General features: G+C 50.6%; 1 long non-coding RNA gene across 2 annotated transcripts; it reads right to left on the reverse strand.

Annotated features, from left to right (window-relative positions):
- Positions 1-1,568: 1,568 nt before the first annotated feature.
- Positions 1,569-5,511, reverse strand: LOC131403227 (uncharacterized). 2 transcript variants are annotated; one of them, XR_009219301.1, is made up of 3 exons: positions 3,846-5,510; positions 2,985-3,095; positions 1,569-1,631 (listed from the first exon to the last, which is right to left on the reverse strand). It is a non-coding gene; the product is annotated as an uncharacterized LOC131403227 (long non-coding RNA). The 2 variants fall into 2 exon arrangements; XR_009219302.1 differs by lacking the exon at positions 1,569-1,631 and adding an exon at positions 1,803-2,408 and having other exon boundaries at positions 3,846-5,511.
- Between the last annotated feature and the right edge of the window lie 2,340 nt (positions 5,512-7,851).

A 7,851-nucleotide genomic window follows, 5' to 3' on the forward strand; every position in this document is an offset into this window, starting at 1 on the left:
TTTGTAACTTTAAATTCGAGGTGTTCACCGTTAGTATAGAAGAGAGTTGAGAATCATTTTCAAGCCCATTCATTAGCACGGTGATTAAGTCTTCCACAACCTGTGATGAGGCTCTGTTCTGCCTCGGGCTGTCTCTTCAGGCCTGGGATCCCTGGTCAGGAAGGTAGAGCCAGATCCAGTCCCCTGGGTGTTCACGGCACTCTTGATCCTACCGTCCCCCGGGGAGTGGAGGGTTTTGTGGGCTGTAAGCAGCGAAGAACCGCCACCGCCCCACTCTCCCCAGTTTGTTGCTGCGTCCCCGCTGTCCCCATCCGCGAGAACGCTTGGTGCCGCTGTTCGCAAACCAGTCGGCTAAACGACTTTTCACATCTGATCCCGTGATCGTCTGTTTTCTTTGCACTCCAGACGAAACCTAAAATCTGCAGATTTATTTTCACATACACAATACTGCTACCACCTTGTATGGGCAGAACTTTCCGTGGACTCTACCCCCCCTTCTGCTCTGGGGAGACTTTGGCCAGGAGGGCCAATGGCCCTGGGAGGCCACCGTCAAGCTGTTCCCTTCTGTGAAGGAATTTCCGACCCGGCGACATGATGCAGGGAGCTCAGCTTCCAGGCGTCCTCTATGGGGAATGTGGATCTGAGAATTTCTGCCTGTTCTTCCAAGGGGATACGCAGGGAAGGGGAATTCATGCGACCCACAGTGGACATGTCCCGTGGTTTGCCTCCGACGACAAAGGGAGAGGCAAGTCCTGGCTGCGCTCCCTTCCTGTGACAGCCAGGGAGAGCCAACGCTACGGAGAGATGCCACAGCCTCGGAACAAATGCGTGGCTGGGAGTGTACAGCCGAGTCAAGGGAAGGAGCACAGGCCTGTGAGACCAGAGCCAGCCTTGGGTCCTGCTCCAAATCCCAGAGAGGTGATCTGCAGTGTCCTGGAAAGGGAGGAGCTGGCTCGATCTCGGTGGTTCTTCTTTTATGATCGGAGTTTCGTGGGTGCAGGGGAATGTGCTGGAGTGGACCCCACATCCCCGGCTCTGCCTTGAGCATGAGGAAGAGCCATGGGGCTCTTATCCCCCAGTTCTGTGCCGGGGAAAGAAAGAGGCTTCCAGAAAATTCCCAAGGACTGAACTTGACTGTGAGCTCCCCGTGAGGCTGGGCCTGGAGGGAGCAGAAGCAGATACTGATAAGCCTTCCAGAACCGTGACTTCCCGCACAGGTCACACGCACATCCGTGGACACACACCATTCCAGCGAGAGCCAAACGGTCGAAAGAAGAAGAAAAGATTGCCGAGATGCTAAAAGCGCTCGCGTCCATAGAAGCGGTCGTGAGATCCAGCACGTCACGAGGAGCTTTGCCAAAGTTGCCCGGAGGCCGAGAGCCAAGCCCTGCTGGTCCCTTCCCCGGCAGTGGGCCTGGGTCTTAAAGCGGAGCTGTTCTCTCCCCCTCCACGCAGGCCTCCCAAGCCGCCTGGCTGCCTCCAGCCAGCTGGACCTCCATCGGAGCGTTCCTGAGGCCAGTGGATGCAGGGGAGCCCCTTCGCTGGGTTGGAGACCCTTGCCTTCACCTGCTGGACACCGCAGACGGCTCCTTCGCGGTCAGTTCCTCCAAATCGACAGACTTTTGGAATTCCTAGAGCACACCAAGAAAAGTGGGACTTTGTTTCACTTCACGGACTGTTTGGATTATCCCTCGTTAGTAGTGAAGAAGAGACTGATCTTTTCCTTAAATTGAACCTTCATCAAACTACCTTTCTCTAGACGATATTGTGCAAATATTATGTATATATTAAACTTCAGTGAATTATTAACGGTGTCTGTCTCAGTGTTGCATTGCAAGTTGTAAATGTGTGCCATGTAGCAGTCAAGATCAGCTGGAGAGAACCTCAAACTCCTGGACAGGGTGTCCATCTGGTTTTCCAAACTCAGAAAGGCTAAATCCCAGTGATGCGTGAGGAAGTCTGCTTTTCATGGGGGAAAGAAAAATAATCACCATGAACAACCACAGCACATTCCCCAGCCCTTTTTGCAGAACCAGGCACCAGGTAAGCACCTGCCTTGGCTGATTCCATGATTTCCTAAAATAACTTTATGAGGTTCATCTTCTTACCAACCCACTTTTCAGAAGAGCAAAGTAAAGCTCACAGAGGTGTGTTGACATTCCCCAGACACACGGTTGGTAGATGGGACACTAACCACTGTGCTCTGGAGGCGGCAGCACTCGCCTATGGGGCAGCTAGTCCAGTACCTGTTGGGTGGTGGTGAAGACCTGGTACATGCATGGGAAGGCGGCAATGTAGGAGATGTTTCTATCCGGGAAAGCTGGTACCAGGGACTCTACCACCTTCTCCATTGTGCCTGCCTTGGGGGTCGGCATTGAGTAGGCCTCATCCCGGGAGAGGGTTGACTCCTTTTCACACCAAGTGGACGAGGAGGAACAAATAGTGAGTGGCATCACCATGAGCCACCAGGAGGATCAGGGTCTGGAGCTCAGACCAGAAACTCCCATCACCTCAGGAACTTGGGCAAGAGGAGGGACATGAGTGCCCACACAGAAAAAGGTTCCAGGCTTTAAAAGCATCATTTGATTTTGGGGAGAGTGATAAACAACCAGTACCTTCAAGGCTTTGTGTTAGCTGAGAAACAATAGCACCTCCCTGTATTGATAGCCTGTGTTAAGAGCATTATCTCAGTGAGTCATCAACAAACGTCCCCACTGTAGATATTGAGAAACAGAGGGTTAGGGATTTCAAGGGGCTGCTCAAGATCACACAGGTCAGAACTGAGAACTGCCCCTACCATGGGCTGCATGACATTCCCTCTAAACTACCTGAGGCTTCATCAGCACCTGGCATGAAGCGGAAGGCTCTGGGGAAACCACATTCCTGGAAGGAACCCAGGGGATTCAGCAGATTGACTGGGTTCTGGGTTCACCCCGGTCCTCTCAGTGTCCTGGGTATGGAGACCACTATGTGCCCACACTTACCCCAGACCAGTGTTGGCCATTGTTCATCGCCAGATGCATCTGCCCCTTGTCTAGTGAGATGGAGGAGTTGAACCCATCAACCAGCTCCTTGACAATGTCCTGGGTGGAGCTCTACAAAGACAGAAACCAGTACCGTGCCAGTAAGCATGAGGGGCCATCCACCCACTTGGTGGTTCTATGTTACAGCAGACCCAGCAAACTAACACAGTCTATGAGGACACATTTAAGATGTTCCTGCAGCACTGCTGAAATGGCAACAGAATTGAATCATGTCAAGGTCCGACAACATTGAAAAGCTGAATTGCTGTGGCAAATGACTTCCTTTATGGGATATTATGAAGTCACATTAAGGCCACAGCTCCTGACCTGACAGCCCTACAGTGATTTGATGCAGTCTGTGAAATGACAAGTTGCACAGAAATGTATAGAATTGGAGGAACCAAGCTAATCGAAGCCTGGATTCCTCATCCACAAAACTTGTGAGCTATTAAATATTTGTAGTTTTAAGATGCATGGTATTGGGGCAACGCTTTCAGAGAGGAAGGGATAACTAACAATCTAACAGCCCCCAAGATCTGGCCCTGCCCTCCTCCTTCTGCTCCTCTCTCTTCCCAGGCTCGCTCCAGCCACACTGGTCACCTTTCTAACCGCCTCAGGTCAAACTCACTTCTGCCTGCAAGTCTCTGTACCAGTGGTGCCTTCTCCCTGACACACTGCTCCCAGACTTGTGCAGGGATGGCTCTCTCTTGTCATTCTAGTCTCAGTAAATGTCACCCCAGTGAGGCCTTTCAGATCTTCCTACCCAGCGACTGCCATCTCATCTCTCACAACACCCTGCTTTGTTTTCAGGTTAGCACTTACTCTTTTCTTTCACATGTCTTGCTTCTGTGCTTTTGTCCTTCTCTCCTCCAGACTGAAAGCTCCTGGAAGAGAGAGACCATTTGGCACCTGGCACAGGGTGAGCCATAATCTCGGAATAAATAAATAAATAAATCTCCGAATAAATAAATAAATGGGGAGATCTTGGAGCTCTTCTTCCTGCCTCTGCCCAGCTCATTCTGTAGAAATGATCACTAATCGTAGGAGGTGCATATTGTTTCTGAAGCAGAGGCGTGGCCGAAATGACATTCTGCATGGCTCTTCCTGCCCCAATTGCTCCAGCAAAGCTCAGTGGGCACCATGAACCAGGAGGCTGCCTGTCCCCTGGTGGCCAGCACTAGCACTGCAGCCCCAGGCAGGAATCTTTCTTTGGGTGACCTCAAGGCAAAGGCTCTCCGGAGTCCCAGGAGTAAAACAGCAGGCCCTGAAGGATTTCAGGGCTGTGGAAGGGACCTCAGAAGACACTCCTGCCGCCCTCTTTGCCACTCCCCTCTGGGGTGTCTAGTTTTCTCAGAAGGCATCCTCACCTCAGCCAGGGCAATGATTCCCCCTACTTCCAAATGAGGACCCCAAGGATCCAAGTATGAGTGGTCTTGTTCCTGGACCCTTAACTTTCAGTCCCTGGCTCTGTCTTGTTCTTCCCTACCCCAAGTCCTCATTCCCCAAGCTCCTCTCTGCCACGAAGGACCTTCAGGGAGTGGGAAGCATTTATCCATGTCCTTGGAGGACAATGGGTCATTGGTAGAGAATCAAGGTCTACAGACTTTCCAAGCATGCAGAACCCTTGGGTACTGCCATTGCAAGAGCCCAATTTGTAGAGAAGGAAACTGAGACCTTCTCTCCTGTAGTCCCTGTCTATACTAGGGGATGAAGTATGCTCGGTCCACTTCCAGGAGCCTAGCACAGTAGACTGCAGGACCCCAGTCCCTGTCCTCTGGAGACTACTATGGAGTTGGCCCCTGCCCAGGCAGGACTGTGGGAAATTTAAGGATCGCCTTCATGCTATGGACCTCTGGACATGTTGCCGGGAGAATGGATGCCCCTACTCTATTGCAGAGCTGGCTCCAACCCCTCTCTCCTCTTTCCCTTGTCATTTTCAGGGTGTCTGCTCTTCTTAACCACCCTCCCATAGTCCCCAGCTGGAAGTCTGCTTCTGTTTGTGCATGCCTGCGTGCTTGTGGGGATGCAGGAAGGAAAATGGTCCAAACTGGGAGGGGTTGGGTAGGATCCTAGTCCAAACTAGGATCTTAGGGGCTTTCATTTCCAAAGTAAACATGACTGGAGGAGTTGGGCCCGGGCCTATGAAGCCGGTGTCCTCACTTTTCTTCTTGACTCTGACCACATACTGTGCCCTGGGCCTGCCTCTTTCTGAGCCTCAGTTTCCCAATTATACAAAGAGGGGCTGAATGCAGAATTTCATAAGCACAAGCACAGCAGGGCATGTTTTCAGGCTCCATCGACACTGGATGGGGTGTTGGAGTGGGCGAGCTCAAGTGGGCACAGGTGCACAGGCCTCCTAACATGGGCAGATGCTGGTGGACATGGAGCGGGAGCAGCCAGGTCTCCTGTTGAAGGCCCAGTGCTCACAAGCAGCCCCAGGACTGTGAGTGCCCCTGAGCCCTGCCTTGCCGCTGGCATGAGCACTGCACCAGCTGTTCTGCTCATGAGATGAGTTCTTTGAGATCCTCTACCTGCAGCCTCCGAGAACCCCATATCTTCTGCAGCCCCATGGGCACCCCCAGTGCAGTCAGGCAGGTCCTCAGGGTGCTGGACCTGGTGGGCCTGCAAAGTCTGAGAGGAAGGAGTCCCTTCTCTATTTTCCCCTGGCTTTGTTACATCTTCAATATGACAATTTTGTCATGGTATGACTGAGCTTGAGCATATTTTCATACATTTAGGACTATTTATATATCATTTTCCGTGAACTGTGGGTTCGTGTCTTTTGTCAATTTTTCTACTATGTGTTATTTTTCTTATCAATTTCTAGGAACTTTTTCTAATTGGGGATATGAACCCTTTTGTGACATGAATTACAAATATTTCTTCTCAGTTTATCGTTTCTTCCTTCTTTATTGTGATGTTTTCGTTTGGTTCAGGTTTTTTTTTGGTATTTTTATTTGTTTGCTTTGCTATGTATTGTTAATATGTCACTTCTCCCCTCATTGATCTACAGATTCATACAATCACAATAAAGTATCTCAGCAGATATCTTGTGGACACTGACTATGCAATTTCAAAATCTCCATAGAAATACTAGTGGCCACATTTAGTCAAGACAATCTTGAAGGAGAATAAACTTGGAGGGCTTCTGCTACTAGATATGAAGCCTTGGTATAAAGCTACAGTCATCAGGGAGGTGTGCTGTCATAGTGCAGGGACAGCCACAAGGAGAAGTAGAAAGAATAGAGTCCTCCTGGGACCCAGACATACGAACATTTGTATGTGACAGAAGAGGCAGGCAGAGCACTGGGGAAAAGACAGTCTTCTCAGTAAATGGCCCAGGGGCACTGGTTACCCACAGAGGAAAGAAATTCATCTTGATTCCTACTTATACCATAAACAAAAGTCAACTCCAGGTGGATTTTACATCCAAATGTGGTGTTTAAAACAATGACATTTGTAGTAGATAATACAGGATAATATTCTCATGACTTTGGGACAGGCAAAGGTTTCTTACACAGATCACAGGGTACATTAAACATAGAGACAAAAATTAATAAATTGAACCTTAAGAGAAGTCAAGATAGCGGCATAGGCAGACTCGGAACTCACCTCCTCCCATGGCCAGCAGACATACAACTATTCTTGGAAAAATTACCCCTGAGAGAGAACTGAAAACTAGATAAGCGGAACCCCTGCAACAAGTGGCAGTCCTAACTGAGGTAGAAGTGGCAGAAATTCCCTTCTGGAGACAAAAAACGTCACTTTCACAAGCCACAAGACTTCACGGCCATGCAGAGGGAACCCAAAGGTATGCAGCCTTCCCTGGAGGAGTGGGGGACCTGAGCCAGGGAGGGGAGTGTTGCTGCTATAGGCAATTTTTGGACACAACACAACTGAGACAAGTGTCGTAATATCTGGCTTTGCTGGCTACTAACAACAACAGGGAGTACCCCTAGAAAAGCTGAGTCACAAAGAATTTAAAGCCGGCTCTTAAAGGGCCCATACACAAATTCACCCATTTCAGAAAGCAACCTAAAATCACCAGAAAGAAAGGTGCACAGTCCTTTGGTGAAAAGAGACTCACCTGATAGGCTCTGGGTGCATCTCCATGAAAGGTGAGACCTCTCGAGGGACTGGGACATTGGTGGCAGCCATTGTTGTGACCTGGCATGGGTATGGGCATGCTGACATACATGCTGGCAGACACCATTGGAGTTCTCCCTGTGACTTGCTAGTCCAGGGTCTGCCTCACCCACTAGAGCACCGATTTAATCCAACTCAGCCAAGGAAAGCAGCCCACCCTAAGGACTGGCCCCACCCAACAACAAGCCTTTGGGCAACTTGTGGGCCTGCAGAAGCAAGCTGCCTGGATTCTCTGCAGCCTGGCAAGTGGGTCCACCTCTGTGGGGCAGGGTGTGCATGAGGAGTGGGTGGAGCGTGTGGGGCATTATTGGAGTCTGTGGGGCTCCTGCCTTGCAGCAACTGGATCCACTTCAGGGGGTCGGGGTGTGCGTACCGGGCAGGACTGTGTTGACTGTGTGTGTGGCCCTGTGGGTGGTGGGGCTTGTCAGCTGCAGAAGACGTGTGCTTCTCAAACAGCCACATATGGGATCAGCCCCACCTTCCAAAGCCTGAAACAACTGGGTGCTCTTGTGCCTGGGGCCAGCCCCACCCAGCTGCAATCCTCAGAGAGCAGACAAGAGCCTTATAGGCCAGAGGCTTATAGCAATTGTAAGCCCCTGAGCCTAACAACCAGCTACACTGGTGGCCTACTCACCTAATAGAAAAACTGCAACAGGAATGTGCTATTAGATCTTGCAGCCAA

The sequence above is a fragment of the Diceros bicornis genome, unplaced genomic scaffold, assembly GCF_020826845.1.
Source record: "Diceros bicornis minor isolate mBicDic1 unplaced genomic scaffold, mDicBic1.mat.cur scaffold_590_ctg1, whole genome shotgun sequence".
Classification (NCBI taxonomy): domain Eukaryota; kingdom Metazoa; phylum Chordata; class Mammalia; order Perissodactyla; family Rhinocerotidae; genus Diceros; species Diceros bicornis.